Genomic DNA, 22940 nt, shown 5'->3' with positions numbered 1-22940 from the left:
GTCACAACACTCCACCACTATGAGAGGATCTCGTCCCGAGATCTAGAATGGCACCGGAGGGACAAACGAAAGAGAAAGAGAAGAGGTAAAACTAAGTTGCTTCATTGAAAAACGAGTGAAACCAAAGAACCTTAAAAATGTTGAGCCATATCGAGAAAAGAATACAACAGAGATAAATGAAGTTGAAAGAACTCCATTAGCAAAGAGGAAACAAAGAAGAACAACTTTGGGCAGCACTCCGATTGAAAAGAGATGCAAGACTAGATAAGTATAAAGAACTTTAAAAGGGGCACGACACTCTGGTTAAATGGATAAGCATGAAAAGAACATGATCTTTGACGAAACGAGATGATGGGTTGAAAAGAGCAACATCACAATGCCTCCGGATGAAAGAATCAAAGGTAGATCATCGGAACAAAATAATGGAGAAGAAAATGACAACTCCTACCACAAATGAAGTTGGAAAGCAACCTTGGGAGAGTGGTCGAACGGAGTTGTTGGAAACCCAACAACGAAAAGAATAAGCTTGATATGGTCTTATGGAATACATCTCAAATTATGAGGTGAAATTCTGCCACTAATGAAAAAAGAATTGTATTGATATGAACAAGGAGACGAGAAAGTATATCGCACCGGAAAGGATAAATGAAGAAATTGGATAATTGATAAACACCATGAGAGCGACATTTCTTAAAGGAAAGCTTTAGGTGAAATATAACCCAAGATAATTCCAATGAAGAAAATGATGGATTTAAAATATCTCATCCTTGACAACATGTGAACCATGAAACATGAACTCAAATTATCAAGAATGGCATAATACCACCTCCAATAATATGATAGAAAGAATGCACTCCGGATTACAATATGAAGAAAGCTTGAGTTTCTTAGAAAAGAATCTTGATTTACACTTCAAGAAGAAATTAAATCCTTTATGAACCAACATGTAGAACCTTCCCGAAGAACTCCGTTAAACAAAAGAATGCTCAAACGGAAGGCAAGAGAAGATGGAAACACAAGGTGAAGACTTGCAATGATTTAAATGAATCTCCGTGGTGATGTAATTGCGAGAGCTAGGAACTCCGGGAAAAGAAAAGATACAGCATCTCGAACCCAGAATGTGATATGGTGCCCCTCCGGAATAAGAAATTAATCACTTGGATGAAACAAGAATAAGAATTACATTATGCTTATCCTTCACCAATTAAATTGATGACAATCAAAGGATTTGGCATATTACTTATTCTCGTAGAAAAGATTAAGAGAGATATAGCACAAACTCGGGAAGTTATTGAACGAACCACCGGAAGTGTTGAAACAACGAATAAATTGATATGGTGACCAAGGAAGAGAACTCTTGAACGGACCACCGTAAGAATTAAAAAAAGAATGAATAAAACATGAAGAAACACTGGGAAGGATTAGCAAATAAATGAAAATGCTTGAGAGAATTTAGATCCCTAAGAAAGAAGAGATTACGAGCTGACTAGAGAATCCTTGATTTAAGCTTTGGATAGGTGAAAAGAATTCTCACAATCGAAAAACAATTATGAGAGTATGGCATTTAAGCTAGAACCACGAATCTTTGAGAGAGCGGACAAAATATGGAGGAAAAACTCATCTTCGGTCATCAAAATCTGAGAATTACGATGAGAAACACCATCAAGAATTGGTGAGGCACTCCGGAATAAAGAAGAATATAAAAGTTGAACCAATGATGAAAAGAATTTGGAAGATCTTGGAGAAAGACATTTAACTGATGATAAATCATTCTTACGTCAAACTTCGAAAAGAAATTTGAGGATAGCTCCGGGAAAATAAGAAGAGTCAGGTAAGACCCTGGAAAAAGACCTGTGGGTTAGGGCCCACTCAAGAGAAACACAGTAGAAATGATTACTCGAAAGAGAGATTGCACCCGTTGAATTAAAAGACTTGAATGAGAGAACGTCCTCGAAGATATTAAACAACTGTAGAGTGGAAACACGAATCTTCGAGATATCTTGAGCACTCCGGAACAATTGAGTAGTGAGAAGTGGATGATTAAGAGGTGCACCGGCAAGAGAAAGCATTAGAAACGAGGGAAAAAGGATATGATCAACACCAAAAGGTTGATTTGAAACCACCGGAGAAGAGAAGAAACAAAGAATGATAACTTGAAGCTCCGTTATTACCTTCATGAGAATCACCGGATAAAAATATTGACGGAAAAGGATGGAGAGACTTCTCATCAATAACATGATAGTTGAATAAGAATTCTGAGTCCTTAAAGAAAACAAGGGTGGGTGGGCGGGAAAAAAACAAAGGCAACTTGGAGACGGATGAAAGAAACACCGTTCAGAAGAAAACTGATACTTGATCTTGCGAATGTTGACGTGATCGGATCCACTTGAATAGAGACACACCTCTTGAAAAGGATTGACATGACAATCTCGATTATCAAGAAGGATTAGTATTCACATAGGAATATGAGAACACCACTTAGGAAAAGGTATGGAATCAACATTTAACTTCGAAGCAACTCGAATACCACAACTCAAAACAAAAACAAAGGATTGGCTTGCAGAATAAGCCGGAACAAACATATGATAGAGATTTCGTCCGAAGTTTTCGTGGTGGGGCCTACACGGGCTCGATCGTACATCACCATCATGTACAAGACAGTGCACATGACATAAGAAGCGTCCCCGAGTCGGCATAGCCAAGGAGTCTTTAAGACACAATGAGACCACTGTAAAACGACCGTGAATAGGCGGACCACTAGACGTCGAACCCCAATTTCATATCACACATCTGTCGGAAGATATCCTAAGAGCTACTTGAATTCCCACCTATGAAACTCCCGAAATTTTCCGGTTATGCAATCAGGTGTTGGGGATACAGGGGAAGCATAATATCTCACCCAAAACTAACAAATCCTACATCCAGCTGTATCCATCCTTCAACACATAACCAAGAAATCTTTGGAAATCGTCTACCTCAACCTTCGAAAAGCATCTGTTATACAAGTTATGGCAATACTCCCGAACTCCCGCCCCAGTACTGGGTGGCGTCGAGGTTATCTCATCAACGAACTGCATAAATGAGATTTTCGATGTCGGCGAACTAAACTCAGGTATTCCAGAACTGCAACGATAAAATTATGACGTCAACACCTCGGAGCTCAACTCCCCGGGACAGTTCCACAAAACCCCTGACAGGAGGCACCAAGACAATGTTCTCATCACAAAACCATCGGAACGATTCCAAGATACCCGCGTGATCCTAAAAAAAATTTAGTGAAATTTGAGAAGAGAAGAGTCAAAACTCTACGTCAGGATGCCTTACCAGAGCGATGAGGAGACTGGGAAGTAAAAGAATTCCTAGACTCTCCGATATATAATTCCTAAAGGACTCAAAACATTTTCTAGACTCAACTCGTTTGCTAATTCGATCAAGCAGTGGGGCTCCTAAGGTCGGGGAAGGCTCTGATTACCAACTTGTAACGCCCTCGATGCGGCTATATCTCCCATGTGTCGAAGCACGACTTAGAGGCATAACCGCATTGAAAGCTGAAAGCAATGTCGCAAGTGAGGTAATCTTCACACAACCCATGTAATATATAAAGGATAGAGATACATAGTTGGCTTACAATCGCCACTTCACACAATACATGAATAAAGCATTACAACATCCGAATACAATCAAGGTCCGACTACGGAACCAAAATAAAAGAAGAACCCCAAATGGCGACAAGTCCCCGATCGACCCCCAACTGGGCTCCACTACTGAATCACTAGAACGAACAACACAAAGGACAAATCTCATCGAGCTCCTCCTGAGCTTGGTTGCGGCATCTGCACGGCTTCATCGGCACCTGCAAGCTTGGTTTTGGAAGTATCTTGTGAGCACGGGGACTCAGCATCTCGCCACCCTCGCGATCAAGACTATTTAAGCTTATGGAAGGTAAAAAGGTATGAGGTGGAGCTGGCAAGCCAAGCGACTAGCATATATGGTGGCTAACTACACAAATGAGAGCGAGGAGAGAAGACAAAGCACAGGTCGATAAAGTATGATCAATAGTGATCTAGAACAACCTACCGTCAAGCATAACTCCAACACCATGTTCACTTCCCGGGGACTCCGCCGGAAAGAGACCATCACGGTTACACACGCGGTTGATGTATTTTAATTAAGGTCAATTCAGGTTTTCTACACCGACATTAACAAATTCCCATCTGCCCATAACCGCGGGCACGGCTTTCGAAAGTTCAAATCCCTGCAGGGGTGTCCCAACTTAGCCCATGACAAGCTCTCACGGTCAACGAAGAATAGACTCCTCGAGACATTTCCGATCAGACTCGGGTATCCCGGTTCTCAAGACATTTCGACAGGTTAAAACAAATCCAGCAAACACCGCCCGAATGTGCCGACATCCCGATAGGAGCTGCACATATCTCTTCTCAGGGCACACTCAGATGAGACTAGCTACGAGTAAAACCAACCCTCAAGTTTCCCCGAGGTGGCCCCGCAGGCAGCTCAGTTCGGACCAACACTCAGAGGAGCAATGGCCTAGGGGGGTTAGAATAAAGATGACCCTTGAGTCTGTAGAACCCAAGGGAAGGTGGTAGGTTGTTAGTGCAAATGGTAAAACCAAGGTTGGGAATTGCTGGAGGAGTTTTATTCAAGACGAACTGTAAAGGGGTTCCCATTATTACCCAACCGTGTAAGGAACGCAAAATCCGGGAACATAACACCGATATGACGGAAACTAGGGCGGCAAGAGTGGAACAAAACACCAGGAATAAGGCCGAGCCTTCCACCCTTTACCAAGTATATAGATGCATTAATTAAATAAGATATATTGTGATATCCCAACAAGTAAACATGTTCCAAACAAGGAACCACATCTCCATGTTCCAACAAGGAACAAACTTCAATCTTCACCTGCAACTAACAATGCTATAAGAGGGGCTGAGCAAAGCGGTAACATAGCCAAACAACGGTTTGCTCGGACAAGGTGGGTTAGGGGCTTGTTCAACAATATAGGAGGCATGATAAGAAAGTGGTAGGTATTGCCGCATAGGCATAGCAAAAGAGCGAGCAACTAAGCAAGCAAACATAGAAGTGACTTCGAGGGTATGATCATCTTGCCTGAAAACCCGTAAAGAAGAAGAATGAGTCCATGAAGAAGACAAACGGGCGTAGTCGAACAGGTCCTCACAAAGGCGATGTTATCGGAATCAACCCGAAGAAGCAACACCGGAAAGAAGCACACAACATAGTAAACAACTATCACACGATCATGGCATGATGCACACCAAGTATGATGCATGTCCACTTTAATGATACATGTCATGGCATGGCAAAGTGCAACAAACAACACTACAAATTAAGTGAAGCTCAATATGCAACGAGTTGCATATTGACAAAACACGTTATTTAGTTCGATCTCGTTTATGTACCCAACAAGATTAAATGTTGTCAGCATGGAAAGATGGTGAAGCAAATGAAAACTACCCATCTAGTCAAGGTTAAATGAGGCCGGAAGCACGAACAACAAATCCGGAAACTCCTCATGTGCATAAATTAGGTTTGGTACTGTTCTGCCCCAAACATAAATTTAGAGTTGTTAAACATGCAAAGTAAGGCCACCATGTTAAACTAGGCATTTTTCTACCCCATTTACATATAAAGTTTATTAAATTCCAAGTTACGGTTATTTAGTTATGAATTAAATCATTTTAATATGGCATAGGGGCAAATTTAATCAAACTGCATTTTAGACATTTCAAACATGGATGAAAGTTGCATATTATTAATCTAGACAAAATTCTAAGCAACTTTCATATTAAGTTTGTTTTAAACCGATGCACGGTTGTGGAGATATTAAATGCATGATCTAGAGGGACTTTTCTGCAAAACTGTTGTCTCAGGAATAAATGATAAAATTGCCAAAACGAAAAAAAGGCGCAGGCTGAAACTGGTGGGCACTGGGAGCTCACCATGGGCCTCGGCCCAAGTTAGTGAAGAGGCCAGGCAGCGCTGGGGTTGGCCTCACCGTGGGCGCGGCCTAGCTGGTGGAGAGGCCTCGCAGGCCGGCTGGACGGAAATACCCAGACGAAAGGTTAACGGGAGCGAGGCAGGGTCGCGGCGCCCGCTGGAGCTCGATGCAGAGCACGACGCGGCAGTGGCTGCAGGCTGTGCTGGGCAAGGGACGGTTCAACGCGGGCAGCACCGGCCGGGATCCTCCGGATCGAACGTAGCTGAAGACGGAGGGCCCTGGGGCAGCTCGATTTGGTCAGCGGCGGGGATCGGTCAGGGGAGTGGTTCCCATGGCAGCGATGAGCGGCGGAGGAAATCCATGGTGCTCGACGCAAGAAGCAACTTCAGACGCAGAGCTCGCCGATCCGATAGCGGTGAAGGTCGTCGAGGCAGGGAACGGAAGTAGATGCGGAGGGAACGGTGCTCCGGTGGCTTGGCCGCTCCGAGCGAGGCTCAAGGAGCTCGGGCGCGTGTCCTCCATGGCACTTGCTCCTATAGGCACAAGAGAGGGAGGGAGAGGTTAGACAAGGGAGAGATGAGAAGAAGAGGAGGACAGGAAGAAAGAGCGGGTGGGCTGGCCTGGTGGATGAGGGCGATGCCCTGGTGGATGAGGTTGCCGGCGGCGACGGGGCTGACAAGGTCGAAGTCGCCGGCTGTTAGGCTCGCCGGGCGGCGCGCTGACGAGGGCTCGTGCTCCCTGAACTTAGGCGAGGAAGCTCGGGCACATGGTTGGATGGGGAATCGGTAGTGGATCGATGGATTTGATCGATGGGGCAAATGAGGAAGGTGGCGGCGGCATGGGGATTGTTGGATGGGACAGCTCCCCTAGGTTTTAGGGTCTGGTCTGATATATATAGCAAAAGGATTTTTGGATAGGGGCATTTGGTCCCTCCGCTCTTAAACATATGGTCACGAAATAAAAGCTTAGGGAGACCAAATGAGAAAACGGTGACGTTTTGTACATGTTTGGGGATGATCCGGACACAATGGTGATGACTCCCCGGGTCGGTTCGGGACAAGTTTCGGACGCACGCGAGGGGGGGCTGCGGGCTGACGAGAGGGGTTAGGTTGGACCTGGCGGTAGGTAGTGAGTTGTGTAGACGTTCTCAAGCTGAGAGAAGAGAAGAGAGGGAAAGCCCGACAACAGTTTTCGGAGACCAAAAACGTCCGACGTTAGACCGGCTATACTGCCGTATAGTTATCCGTTGGGGCATCAAACGGACTCCGAATGCGATGAAACTTGGCAGGCGGTCTAATGACAACAAAACAACATCACATGTAACTTTCAACCCATTCTGAGAACATTTTCCGGCCACTTATAAAATAATATTTCGGTCATGTCGCGGGCGCGTGCAAGTGTGTCTGGGCTCAGAACGGACAACGGACGGAACGAGGAGACCGGGACGGATGCAAGTTTTGAAAACATGATGATGCCATGCATATGATGACATGACAAGATGCAACATGCAAGCAAATGACAAGGCAAGAATAGCGAATAACTGGACAACACCTGGCACAACGGTCTGGCTCCGGAAACCCAAGGGAAAAAGGCTTAGGTGGCAAATATTAATACCAAGGTTGGGCCTTGCTGGAGGAGTTTTATTCAAAGCGAACTATCAAGGGGGTCCCATTCCCCCAACCTTGTAAGGAACGCAAAATCAAGGAACATAACACCGGTATGACGGAAACTAGGGCGGCAAGAGTGGAACAAAACACTAGGCATAAGGCCGAGCCTTCCACCCTTTACCAAGTATATAGATGCATTTATTAAACAATGTATATATAGTGATATCCCAACAATATTCATGTTCCAACATGGAACAAACTTCATCTTCACCTACAACTAGCAACGCTATAAGAGGGGCTGATCAAAGTGGTAACATAGCCAAACAACGGTTTGCTAGGAAAGGTGGGTTAGTGGCTTGACATGGCAATACGGGACTCATGATAAAGCAATTGGTAGGTATTGCGCATAGCAATAGAGCGAGCAACTAAGCAAGCTAAGATAGAAGTGATTTCGAGGGTATGGTCATCTTGCCTGAGATCCCACAAGAAAGAAGAACGAGTCCATGAAGAAGACAAATGGACGTAGTCGAACGAATCCTCACAACTCCGGAACGAAACCGAAGCTAACGAGAGAAGAAACCCAGAAAGAAGCAAGAAACATATTAAACAATCATCAAATAAACATGGCATGATGCGCAAACAAGTATGATGCATGTCCGGTTTAAAGAGGCATGGCATGGCAAAATGCACAAACAATCCTGCAAATTAAGTGGAGCTCAATATGCAACGAGTTGCATATTGACGAACCACCACATGACTTATTTAGTTCTCTCCCGTTTATGTACCCAACAATGTTAAATGTAATTAAACATGGCAAGAGGTGAAGCAAATGAAAACTACCTATCTAGGCAAGGTTAAATGAGGCCGGAACAACAAACCAACAAGTCCGGAGAAATCCTCATGAGCCTATTATGGATTTGGTACTATTTTTCCCTAAACAAAATTTTAGAGTTGTTAAGCATGCAAGAAGAGTGCACCATGTTGAACTAGGCATTTTTCTACCCCATTTACATATAAAGTTTATTAAGTTTGGAGCTACGGTTATTTAGTTATGAATTAAAGCATTTTAGCATGGCAATATAGCAAAATGAACAAACAGCAAGTTTAAACATTTTAAACATGGTTGAAAGTTGGATATTATTAATCTAGAAAAAATTCTAAATATTTTTCATATATAAAGTTTTTACATGTGATGCATAGAATGTGAGATATTAAATGTATGAACATGAGGGTCTTTTTTGTAAAAAACATTCTCTAGAATATTAGGAAAATCGTAGATCTATAAAAAACATGAACGGGCCAAAAAAGAGGCCGGCCCAACAATGCAGAAGGTGAGGGCGCTGGATCTGAGGCTCACCAGGCCTCATGGGCCTGCTCGGTGGTGAGGCTGGACGCAGGCTGGCAAATGTGGGCCGGCTCGCTGGAGTAGTGCGGCTGGCCTCGCGAGCGGGCGCGCTCCTCTCTGGTCAACGCGGGGGGGGGGGGGGGGGGGGGGGGGGGGGGGGGGGGGGGGGGGGGGCATCGAGCGAGCGAAGCAGGGGAATGGTCAACACGGCTGCGCGACTGCAGCCTCCTCCTCTCGACAAAAGGCATGAACTGGACTTGGCGGCGCCAGGCGACGGGGATCCGGTCGAGGACGGCATTCTCTGGCGAGGCAAGTTCCGGCTGGAGTCGCGTGCTCTAGGTCCAGCACTGGGGCGAGCTGCAGGAGGTCGGCGTGGCGGGACACTGCACTTGCCGACGCGGACGGCAGAAGCACGGCGGCGCTGGCATCGACTTCATGGCGCGGCGGGGCGGCGACGAGTCTTGGCGGGAACGGTTCGAGGAGCTCGAGGACGACGATGTCCGGGCGCGGGAGGCGACGATGGCCGGTGCAAACTCCTCGGGGGCTCCCTGTTACACGATCAGCGAGAGAAGGTGAGAGAGGGAGGAGAGAAGGAAGAGGAAGGAAGAGGCTGGGGCGCAAGGGTCCTGTAAAGGTGGTCGCCGACGACGGGAAGGTCCTCGCCTGACGACGGCAGGGCTACTGCTTGCTTTGGGTGAGCGGCTGGATGTGGCTGGAGGCGACGCTAGGTGCCTATGCTTGGGGTTCGAGCAGAGGAGTTTAGTGGGTGGTGGATCGACGGGTGCATGGAGAAGGCAGGGGAGCACCCTGATTGGAGCGACGGGGAAAACTAGGTGGATCTCGCGGCTGGCAGCGGGACGGTACTGATGGGACAAGCTCCCTAGGATCTAGGGTTGTCCACTATATAAAGCAAATAGGTTTTCGACTAGGGACTAATCTGGCCCTTCGGCCATAATCGAATGGACGAGAAAAGTAGGTTAGGGAGTCCAATTAAGAAAACGGTGATTTTTTAGGGATGTTAGGGGATGATCTGAATCCAGCGGTGACAACTGCCCTGGACGGGTCCGGGACAACTTTCAGACGTGCGCGCGAGGAGGGCCGTGGGATGATGAGAGAGGTTAAGTTGGGTCTGATGGTGAGTGGTAGTGGGCTGTGCGGAAAGCCTTGGGATGAGAGAAGAGAAGAGAGAGAGACCCGATGACTGTTTCCGGCGACCGAAAACGTCTGACGTTAGACCGACTATATTGTCGCTATAGTTAACCGTTGGGGCATCAAACGATCTCCGAATGCGATGAAATTTGACAGGCGACCTAGTAACAATATAACAGCACCACACACTAACTTTCCTCGCATTCCGGGAACATTTTCTGGCCACCTATAAAATATTATTTTGGACGTGCCGCGGGCGCTTGCAAGTGTGTCTGGGCTCAGAACAGACAACGGAAAGAACTGGGAGACCGGGACAGATGTAAGTTTTGAAAACATGATGATGCAATGCATATGATGACATGGCAAGGTGCGACACGCAAGCGAAAGACAAGGCAACAACAGCGAATAACTGGAAGACGCCTGGCGCGTCGGTATCGGGGGGTTACAGTTTCTCTCAAATGACAAAAGCCATGCACTAACTCTGAGCAGCCACCAATTTATGGTGTAGGGGGTGGGATATTTATAGCCAGGAGGCAACCCGACCTGATTTGTCCTAAATGACCTTGGGTCACTAAGGAACTGACACGTGTCCAACAGTCAGATTTCAAACACACACGGCAGCTTGACTTGGGGTACAAGTAGAGCTGACTCATCCAGCTCTGGATAAGATTTGCTCTCATTGTTGAAAGTGCAACTATCCCCGGGTGGTTTTGGTAATTCCTAACAACATATAGCTCATTGAGCTAACATTATTCCAAGATTAATATTTCAGGAAAAGCTCAATGAATGGCATGGCATGGATGAGGAAAGTGGATCCCTCAAAATTCTAAGGACAAAAAGTTTGGCTCAAGCTTCAAGATCAAGACTCTACATTTTATATTTTAGTGATCCAAGATCACATTGAGTCTATAGGAAAAGCCAATACTATCAAGGAGGGATGAGGTGTTGCTTAATGGCTTGCTTGCTCAAAGTGCTTAGTGATATGCTCCAAAATCCTCAACTACCTTCCCACATCCACATATGACCTAAACCAAAAGTCAAACTCGGCCCCACCGATTCTTTCTATCCGGCGCCACTGAGTTTCAAATATCATAGCCACTGCCACAAACCCTAGGAAAATCGGTCTCACCGATAGGGATCTCGGTCTCATCGAGATGGGATTGTAATCTCTCTGTTTCCCTTCATAACGTTTTCGTCTTACCGAGATGTGCGATCGGTCCCACCGAGATTGCAATGTAAACTCTCTGTTTCCCTTTTGTAACATTTCGGTCTCATCGAGATGAGCGAATCGGTCCCACCGAGTTTACCTGACCAACTCTCTGGCTAGCTTATTACCAAAATCGGTCCCACCGAGTTTGTGTAATCAGTCACACCAACATTACGCTATGCCCTAACCCTAACCATATCTGTCCTACCGAGTTCCATCTCAGTCCCACCGAAAATCCTAACGGTCACTAGGTTTGCTGAATCGGTCATTCGGTCCCACCGAGTTTGGCAAATTGTGTGTAACGGTTAGATCCTGTGTGGAGGCTATATATACCCCTCCACCCACTCTTCATTCAAAGAGAGAGCCATCAGAACAAACCTATACTTCCAATACACATTTTCTAAGAGAGAACCACCTACACTTGTGTTGAGGTCAAGATATTCCATTCCAACCATATGAATCTTGATCTCTAGCCTTCCCCAAGTTGGTTTCCACTCAAATCTTCTTTCCACCAAATCCAAATCCTGAGAGAGAGAGAGAGAGAGTTGAGTGTTGGGGAGACTATCATTTGAAGCACAAGAGCAAGGAGTTCATCATCAACACACCATTTGTTACTTCTTGGAGAGTGGTGTCTCCTAGATTGGCTAGGTGTTACTTGGGAGCCTCCGACAAGATTGTGGAGTTGAACCAAGGAGTTTGTAAGGGCAAGGAGATCGCCTACTTCGTGAAGATCTACCACTAGTGAGGCAAGTCCTTCGTGGGAGACGGCCATGATGGAATAGACAAGGTTGCTTCTTCGTGGACCCTTCGTGGGTGGAGCCCTCCGTGGACTCGCACAACCGTTACCCTCCGTGGGATGAAGTATCCATCAACGTGGATGTACGATAGCACCACCTATCGGAAGCACGACAAAAACATCTGTGTCTCCAATTGCGTTTGAATCCTCCAAACCCTTCCCTTTACATTCTTGCAAGTTGCATGCTTTACTTTCCGCTGCTCATATACTCTTTTGCATGCTTGCTTGAATTGTGTGGAGATTGCTTGACTTGTGCTAAGATAGCTAAAATCTGCCAAGAACTAAAATTGGGAAAAGGCTAGATTTTTATTTGTTCAAGTAGTCTAATCACCCCCCCCCTCTAGACATACTTTCGATCCTACAATTGTCTTCGCTCAAAGACATAGGATTTGGTTGAGCATCACCTCAGTCACTCTGACTTCGTTCACTTGGACCCCACTTAACAGTACGGTGGTCCCTATGACTCAACAAAGATGAAAAGGAAACTACGAAACAACTATGTCTTCACACTCCATAGTCTTCATGTGAATGTCTTCTCATGTAATAATCTTCACTATGAATATGCTCATAGACCACCATTGTCTTCAATGTTTTCATACATTTTTAGGGGTCATCTCTGGTAGGTAAACCGAATCAATATGGGACTACTACCTGTGTTATGCTGCCATTTTCACAAACACATTAGTCCCTCAACCAAGTTTGTCATAAATACTCCAAAACCAACTAAGGGTGGCACTAGATGCACTTACAGCTACCTTAGGTGGCGTGCGGGGATGGATCCCCGGCAGGATTATATCACCGCTTAGCCAACTTCTGCTTATCATCTTGACACGCCCTTGGACGGGTGTCGAACGGGTGTGATCTGTCTTCCAGCAAACTGCTATGTGTTTACTGAGAGCCACTTAGTCGTCTGGGGGGCTCGACACCACATCGATAAGTTACTAGCATAATGGTGCGGTGGAGCGGTGGTAACTGACCTATGCCTGCCGAGGGCAGGGCTTGCCTAGCCTTCTTGGAGGGGTGCACACTTCGGTCTCGAGCCATCCCGAAGACACAGCTGGCGCCGCTTGATCCTGCTGTTGCCTACTACATCAACCTTGCCGGCCTTGTCTGACTAGCAAAGGACACTTCTCTTAAAATCTTTGTCTTGTATGTTGGCTTGGTCTTCTTCATGTGCTCCTTGATCTCACGGAGAGCAGCTTTTTTGGCTCGGCCTTGTGTTACATGTTGGTGCAGGATGTATGATAGTCAGCACACATGTGCATGAGTCCGGTCAACAAACGCGGATGTTTGTTGTACCGATAGGATCCCCCAGGCCTAGCCCATACATGTTGTCGGGCATCATTGGGGTAGGCCCTAACAAATGCAAAGGAAAGCACTTCAACCATGCCGCGGCGGGATCAACATATTCCCTGATATCCTCTTTGCTTCTTCATTAACTAGGAATTGAATCAATTTTTGGTTTTGTTGCGAGTCATGTGATGTCAAATGTCATGGGTCTACCCACGTAGAGGGCCAGGGGATGCCCACGTTCATGGGAAGTTAATTGAAGTAACTGCGCACGACCCCAGGGGAGGAGGAGGTAACTGCCATTTTACTCTCTCCTCGATGCTCGCAGTTTTCTGCCATGTATGCTGCATGCATTTCGTAGGGTAGGTAACATATGTGTAGGGTCCGGGAATGAGTGCCATGGCAGTTAGCAAGGTGCCATGGATTGGTGCAGGAGGGCGGTTGGCGAATCTAGATGCTGTCAGTGACACATGCGAACCAAATAGGCGAAGTGGGATGGTCGCCCCCTGGGTGGTCACGAGCCAGCCCCCAGCCACGCTCTGCTATAAAAGGAGGTGCGGAGGTGACGGGAGGGGTTCACCCACACATCCTCTCCTCCTTATTGTAGCTTTCTTCCACCATGGTGAGGGGAAGAGGGCACGGTCGAGCTCTGGCAGTGGCCACAAGGGCTTCCTCCTGGCACCATATCCCTGCCTCTGTTGGGGACACAGGGGCAGAATCCAATGTACAAGGTGAAACTACTGGACGCGGTAGTGCCCGGTGAGGCGCTCGGGGCTAGGGAGGATGCGGTGGTGCCCCGGCCACTCCTTCCCCGGCCGCTTTGACTCTATGGGAGGGACATGTCGGCGACACGACGTGGGAGTTCCTTGTTTGGCTTCGTGAGGCCCCACACAGCTGTATTCGGCTTCCTACCCCTTTCGCAATGGTGATGGAGGTTGAACAACCGTAAGGGTTGAAGTTGCACATGAGAGGTTGCTATAATGGCTACATGCGGGTGGACGTTGATTTCCCCGCACCCCATGTTATGCTTCTCCAGCGCAGTTTGAAAACCTTCACGCGTGCCCATAGCTTGGCATAGGGGCATGTCCTTCATTTTAAGTTAATGCAGGCTAATCTGCTCTTCATCAAGGTTTTCGGATGCTCGGGTGCTCGTTTAGGGTGCTCCACGGAGAGCTCGACTGATGATGAAAGTTCCTCCTCGACCCATAGCGACGAGGAGGACACCGGTGGAGAGGACGACGATAGAGAGTCCCCAATCGCTAAGCATGAAGGCAATGACACGGACTCTAGCTAAACGTCGGACACAGCATCACCGTCAGCCAGGCGCCAACAACACCATCTACACCTGGTCTTCTCCCTAGGAGAGTTATTTGCCTGGGTATTGGGCGTGGATGTCTTTGCCTCCTCCAGCTGGACCCCGACAGGCTTCCTCGTTAACTCCGGCTTCGTCTTGCCTGCCGGTGTCCCTCCTACCGCATTCCTATGGTCATGGCAGTGGTGACCAAGGCAGCGCCTAGCCGCTCCTTCTGTATGTCATCTTCACCCTCCCTGCCGGGGCGTCGCCCTCCCTATCTTGTCTGGTTGTGTCCCTATAATGCCCCGGATGTAACATTCCATAATTGTAACTCAAACTCTTGCCATTTCCGGCTATGTGATATGTTATTTCCTCCGTGGTTGGGTTTTTGTCTTTGTTTTGCATTTCGTTCATGTCATGCATTTCATCTCATGTCATCATGTGCATCTCATTTGCATTCATCTTCGTCTCATGCATTCGGTAGTTTTCCCAATTGTCTGTGTCGGAATCCGACACCCCCACATGCACCCGTTGCACCCCTAAAATCTCATTTCATGAGCAAGAGAAAAACATTCTTGGAATGGGTCGAGATTTTTCGAGTGGCCTTGGTACATCACCGGTCGGCCGCCTGTCAAATTTCATTCCATTTGGACGTCGTTTGATGCCCCAACGGTTAACCAGGTTACTCCAAAAGCCCCTCTCCCTTTGCAGCCTAGCACCCCTCCAAAACAGCCCACTAGCCCAACTAAACCCCCTCCATGATCTCCGTCGTCCGATCACGATCGTGTGGGCAAAAACCGCACCTCATTTGGACTGTCCTAGCTCCCCCTACCTATAAATATGCCATCTCCCTTGAAATTCTTGGTCCAAACCCTAGCTCCCCCTCCCCCCCCCCCCCCCCCCCCCGCGCCGCCGGACATGTCCGCTGCCGCGCCCCAGCGAATCTCGTCACGCCACATGGCACCCCATCGCTTCTACCACTATTTCCCGCACCCACGCCCACTTCGCTGGGGCCCTAGGGAGCCCAGATCCGGCCCTCCCCGGGCACGAGTCGGGCCTCCGCAGCGCGCCTCCCCGCCGCCGCCTTCGTGCGCCGGCTGCCGCCTCCGCCGCCGTCGAGCGCCGCCTCCGCCGCCACCTACTACTGCGCCGGCCACCGTTGCCTCGCTGCCGACCCCGCCTACCAAGCCGCCAACTGCCGCCGTGGGACCGCGCTGCCCGCGCCGACCTTCGCCGGCCGCCGCCAACGCCAACACCAACGCCGCTTCAGATCTGGACGCCCACCTCACCGGCCACCTTTGCAACCACTCTGGCCGCCGCCGCCTCCATCACCGGCGAACGTCGTCATCCGTGCCAGGAAACCCTAGATCTGCGAGGTTGAAAATCTTCTAAGTCCTAGAATTTCTACATTTTGGCCCATGTTCGTCATGTCATATCTCCAAGTTCGTAGCTCCAATTTATGCATATGATATATCTAAATGTTCGTCTCGTGATCCTCTTCATGTTAGTGTCCTTTGCATGCATGTTACTGTCCATATTGATGCCCTCATCTTCGTTGCAAAAGTGCTATATGATGTTGTCTGCTGGAATTTATCATGACTTGCAGATTTGTCGTTTTCATTGCATTTTGTGTGTGCCTCATATGGGCATCATGTCTACATGTTTTAGGAGCATATCCATGGCATCTTTACAGTGGTGCAAGCCTTGTAGTTTTATGAGCTCTGTGGTAACTAGCATAAGCATGCGAAGTAGGCTATATGATGTTGCTGATTTCAGACACTTAGTAAATCCATGCACATTTTGAGGTTGTTCAGTAAGAGTGTTTTGAAGATGTGGTATTGCTCTATCCATCCATGCCTCTGGTGGTAATTATGAATTAGTGTAGCTTGACATTACCATGCTCTACTTTTGCTAAAAATTGTTGCTGGCAGATTATTAACATGAAGTTCATTTTTGCCATGTGTGTTTCTAGTGATACATGTACCCTATGAACTTGCTCTTGCCATGCTTAGCTTCATGAATGTGTCTACTTACTGTTGGTTACCTTTTGATGCCATGAAATGCATTGTGGTGAGTGGCATGAGCTTGCAAAGTTGCTATCATGAATCTATTTCTGCCATGCTATGTTTTTCTTCTAAGTATGAAACTGATCATATCACTTGCCATATTTGCATTGATGCTACCATCTTGTCCATGCATCTTTGGCTAAAGTTTAGTAAGGGAGATTTGTTCTTTGCCTTTAGTACTAGCATGCCATGCCTTTTTTGCCATGGTATGTTCCTGTAGCATGTTGTTTGCTTGCTCTAAACATGGCTACCTGATGCTGATTATGCCCTGCTCAGTATTTTCACTAAGTTTGTGAAGCTGTTATCATTTGCATTTTTGCCATGCTATTTTAGGATTGTTCTAGTGAGTTCTAGAAGGACTCAGTGTTCAAGATTTGTGGAGCTTCACTTGTACTTTAATGCCATGTGCTTTGTTGACTTGTTCGAGTGCGGTAGCATAGTTTCTTATTGCATCTTAAGTGCCATGATGCTGCTAAGCGCAGTTTTGCATCGTTCTTGTTTTGCTTGTCATTTTCAAACCATGCATCCGTTTCCGGTGATCCCTATATCAATTTCGACCAAAATCACTCACTCCTTCCAGTGGCATGCTTGGTTTGCCAAGTTGATGCCTTGATCATCCTTTCCCTTCCAGAGTACCCATATGCATTGCACATCATACCTTGAATTTCATGCCATCTCTTGCATCATGTTGCTTGTGCATTGCACCATGATTGATTGTTGTTCCATTTCTTGTGTTCTTCCTTTTGGTAGAGCCAGGAGACGAGTTTGGGAACGAGGAACCTGTTGAGTACGGTTACGATGAGCAAGCTTTCGACAACCCTGAGAACTATGCAATCAAGATGACCATTACCCTTGATATCACTTCAATCTTTGATTGCTAGTTGTTCGTTCAATCGCTATGTCGCGCTACCTACCACTTGTTTATCATGCCTCCCATATTGCCATGTCAAGCCTCTAACCTACCTTCCTAACAAACCGTTATTTGGCTATGTTACCGGCTTTGCTCAACCTCTCTAATAGTGTTGCTAGTTGCAGGTGCCTTGCAGTATGTTCCATGTTGGAACATGGATATGTTGGCATATCACAATATCTCTTATTTTAATTAATGCATCTATATACTTGGCAAAGGGTGGAAGGCTTGGCCTTCTGCTCAGTGTTTTGTTCCACTCTTGCCACCCTAGTTTCCGTCATACCTGTGTTATGTTCCTTGATTTTGCGTTCCGTACGCGGTTGGGGTTATGGGCCCCCTTTGACAGTTCACTTTGAATAAAACTCCTCCATCAAGGCCCAACCTTGATTTTAACATTTGCCTAATAACAACTAAAACTTTGCCTAGGGAGTAATTAACCCAAGGATCATCTTTATTCAACCCCCCAGGCCATTGTTCCTCCGAGTGCTGGTCCAACCTGAGCGATGTCCGGCGCCCCTGGTCAACCAGGGTCTCAGCCAACCCGACGTCTTGCCCATCCGGTGTGCCCTGAGAACGAGATACATGCGACTCCTATCGAGATTTGTCGGCACATCAGACGGTCTTGCTGGTATTGTTTTACCATTGTTCAAATGTCTTGTAATCGGGATTCCGATTCTGATCAGGTTGTTCTAGGAGAAGGAATATCCTTCGTTGATCATGAGAGCTTGTTATGGGCTAAGTTGGGACACCCTGCAGGGTATAAACTTTTGAGAGCCGTGCCCGTGGTTGTGTGGCAGATGGGAATTTGTTAATATCCGGTTGTAGATAACTTGACACTTGACTTAATTAAAATGCATGAACCGTGTGTGTATCCATGATGGTCTCTCTTTTCGGTAGTGTCCGGGAAGTCACGGTTGGGTTATGTATGAACGTAAGTAGATCAGGATCACTTCTTGATCACTTCTAGCTTTACGACTATTGCGTAGTTTCTCTTCTTACTCTTGTACTCGTATGTAAGCCACCATATTTGCTTAGCGCTTGCTGCAAATCCACCTCATAACCATATCCTACCCATAAGCTTAAATAGTCTTGATCTCGCGGGTTTTGAGATTGCCGAGTCCTCGTGACTCACAGATACTACTAAAACAGTTGCAGGTGACGATGATGCCAGTGCAGGTGATGCTACCGAACTCAAGTGGGATTTCGACAAGGACGTTGGTCGTTACTATGTTTTGTTTCCTGATGATCAATAGTGTTGCCCAGTTAGGACGATCGGGATATAGCATTTGGGGTTATCTTCTTTTCATTTGTATTTGTCTATAGTCGGACTATGTGTGTACTTTGAATGATGTGTGGATTATTTGATCATTGTATGACGTGGCAATTGAAAGCCAGTTATTTATCTCTTCCTTGTTCATTACATGGGATTTTGTGAAGATGGCCATTCTTGCAACAAAACCAACATGCGGTTATACCTCTAAGTCGCGCCTCGACACATGGGAGATATAGCCGCATCTTGGGCGTTACAAGTTGGTAATCAGAGCCATCCCTGACTTTGGAGCCCCCTGCTTGATCGAATCGCTGACGTTGTTGAGTCTAGAACAAAAAAGTTTTGAGTCTTAGGATTATATATATCGGAGAGTAGGATTCTTTTTACTCCTGAGCCCCCTTCGTCACTCTGGTGAGGTGTCCTGACGTAGATGTTTTGACTTTCCTCTCCTCATTTTCACTACAAACTTTGTTCTAGGATCACACAGGTATCTTGGAATCCTTTCGATATTCTTGTGACAAGAACATTGATCTTGGTGCCTCCTGACATTTAGGGGTTGTGGCAGTGTCCCAAGGAGTTGAGCTCCGATGTGTTGCAGTTCTGGAATACCTGAGTTCGCCGACATCGAAAATCTCTTTTATGTAGTAAGTGGTGAGGTAACCTCGACGCCACAAAGTACCGGGGAGGGAGTTTGAGAGAATTGCGATAGCTTGTATAACAGATGCTTTTTCGAAGGTTGAGGTACACGATTTCCGGAGTTATCTTGGTTATGTGTTGACGGATGGATACAGTGGGAGCGTAGGGCTTGTTTGTTGTGTGATATACATTGTGCCCCCTATATCCCCAACACCAGATTGCATAACCAAAAAATTTCGGGAGTTTATAGGTGGGAATTCAAGTAGCTCTTAGTTATTCTTCTGACAGATAATTGGTATGTGATTGGGTGATCCTTACCACTTATTTGTTCCAGTCGTACGTTGTTGTTTCATTCATCAACCGTTATCTAAGTGGCTTCTCCCCTTAATGGTCGTGTAATGTGAACTTTTGAATTCATTCGTTCAACTCTGTTCGAATGTTTATTGTGAAGACTATATGTTCCAATTTCTATCCGTTGATTCAGCTTGTCTATCTGTCTATCATGGTTCTAACGGATGTTACCCTCTTCAGGATGGCTCCTCCAACGCGTCTGAATCCGGACCGCAATGATGCGAATCAGGCAAACCCTCCACCTCCGCCAGCTGCTCGACCTCCGTAGTCATGGCAAGCTGTCATGGCAGCCACCAACGCCAACACCTAGAGGTCCAACCAAGGCCAAGGAAACCAAGGAAATCAAGGTCAAGGGCAGTTCAACAATCAGCCTCAGTTTGCTACCCTCAACCAGTTCCTTGCAAATCATCCAAAGTCTTTCAGCAACTGTGCCGAGGCCATGAATGCTGATGATTGGCTCGTGGACGTCAGCAAGCATTTTGAATGTAGCAATGTCTGGCCTGAGGAATACGTCAAGTTCGCTTCATTCCAGCTCAAGGACCAAGCAGCTGATTGGTATCAAGAATACAAAGATTCCAGAGGAGGTCAAGTGATTACCTAGGATGACTTCTATTGGGAGTTTAAAGCTCATCACATTCCAACAAGTGTTGCCGAGAGCAAGCGTGAGGAATTCCACAATCTCAAGCAAGGAAGCAAGTCCGTGTATCAATACAACATCCAGTTTCAGAAACTTGCTTCAGGGGTGGCCTCAGAGAAGATCTGCAGTTAGCTCTCGTTCTTGTTGAGCCTACTAAGTTCAATCAGTTCTATAACATGGCCCTCAAACAAGAAGGTGCTCAGCTCAAGTGTGAGGCTTCAAAGAAGAGAATCATGGATGTAGTTCAGTCTTCTTCTTCCTCACAAGTGGCAGCTAAGCAACAGAAGTTCTGGCTTCCTCCTCCTCTGTTTCGCCAGCCCTACCAGTAGAAGAACAAAGGTGGCCATGGATCTTGGTACCCACCCAACCCAGGCTATCGGAATAAGTCTCAGACTCAAGCTCTAAGGTCAAGTGCTCCTGCTTTTTATCATCGTCTGCTCTCAGAGGTGACTTGCAACAAGTGTCAGCAGAAAGGTCACCATGCAAACAAGTGCTTCAACTAAAGGCGCCTTCCACCTCTTCCTCCTGTGAGGTCTTCAAGTAGTGAAGTGGTCAAGCACAATCCCAAGTCTGCAAAGGGTGAACATGATGAATGCATCTCAAGCAGATGATTCTTCAGAAGTGATCATGGGTAATCTTCTAGTTAATGATATTCCTGCAAAAGTTTTATTTGATACTGGTGCATCCATTTCTTTCATATCAAGACCTTTTGCAATCATGCACAATTTGCATATTTTTGATCTGCCTAAGCCGATAGCGGTTTCCTCTCCGGGTTTGTTCATGAATACCAAAATTATGGTTCCGGATGTTTCCATCAAGATGGGCAACGATAAATTTCTGTCTTCTCCAATGGTTCTTGGCGACTCTGATATCGATCTAGTTCTCAGAATGGATTTTCTTTCTAAGCACAAGGCTACCCTCGATTGTGCTGCCAGGGAGATTAAGTTGACACACTCTTCTGAGGATGTGATTATATATGCTGCTCATGACGTAACCATTCGGTTGTTTCTCTCAATGAGAAGGGCGAGTTAGACTCTATCTCTCAGATTCCAGTTGTTTGTGAGTACCAAGATGTTTTTCCAGAAGAGCTTCCGGGTATGCCTCCTCACCGGCCAGTTGAGTTCGTTATCAATCTTGAGCCTGGTACTTAACCCATTTGCAAGCGTCCATACAAGCTTGGACCAAAGGAGGTGAAGGAATTGAATAAACAGCTCGATGAACAAGAGCGTATGGGTTTGATCAGACCGAGTTCATCTCCGTGGGGTTGTGGTGTTCTTTTTGTCCAGAAGAAGGATGGCACGGACCGACTTTGCATCGATTACCGTCCATTGAACAAGAAGACAATCAAGAACAAGTATCCACTTCCCAACATCAATGAGCTTTTCAAGCAACTTGAAGGTGCAAAGGTGTTCTCCAAGCTTGACCTTCGTATGGGCTATCATCAGATTCACATTCGTGAAGAAGATATCCCCAAGACAGCAATCAGAACAAGTTTTGGTTCTTATGAATAAACTCTCATGTCTTTCGGCCTTGTCAATGCCCCTCCAACATTCTCTCGAATGATGAACTTCATGTTCAACCCCTACACGAATGAATTCGTCCTGGTGTATCTCGATGATATCTTGGTGTTCTCTAAGAACAAGAAGGATCATGCCAAGCATTTGCGATTGGTGCTTGACAAGCTCAGAGAGTATCAATTCTATGCAAAGTTTTCCAAATGTGAGTTTTGGCTTGATGAAGTCCTTTACCTTGGCCATATCATCTCCACCAAGGGCATTGCTATTAATCCGGTGAAGGTTTCTGCAATTGTGAATTGGGAACCTCCTCAGAATGTCAAGCAGCTCCGTAGTTTCCTTGGGCTTGCAAGATATTGCCGAAGATTCGTTGAGAATTTCTCAAAGATTGCGAAGCCTCTTACCAACCTCCTCCAGAAGCATGTCAAGTATTCTTGGATGCCTGAGTGTGATGTTGCTTTCAACACTCTCAAAGAGAAGCTCGTCTCAGCTCCTGTCCTAACTCGTTCTGACTAATCCAAGCCATTCGAAGTTTTATGTGATGCCTCATTGCAAGGTCTCGGTGCTGTGTTGATGCAAGAGAGGAAAGTTGTGGCTTATACTTCTCTCCAGTTGAAGCCTAATGAAAGGAACTACCCCACTCATGATCTTGAGTTGGTGGCAGTTGTCCATGCATTAATAACATGGAGACATCTCTTGTTGGGAGGGCAAGTGGACATTTTCACCGATCACAAGAGCCTCAAGTATATCTTCACTCAACCAAACCTCAACCTCAGGCAAACTCGTTGGGTAGAAATGATTCAAGAGTACAACCCAAGTATTGAATATACTCCAGTCAAGGCCAATGTAACTGCAGATGTTGTGAGCAGGAAGGCTTATTGCAACGGC

The sequence above is a fragment of the Triticum urartu genome, chromosome 4 (assembly GCF_003073215.2).
Source record: "Triticum urartu cultivar G1812 chromosome 4, Tu2.1, whole genome shotgun sequence".
In the NCBI taxonomy this organism is placed as follows: Eukaryota; Viridiplantae; Streptophyta; class Magnoliopsida; order Poales; family Poaceae; genus Triticum; species Triticum urartu.
Note: the sequence above shows the minus strand (reverse complement) of the source record.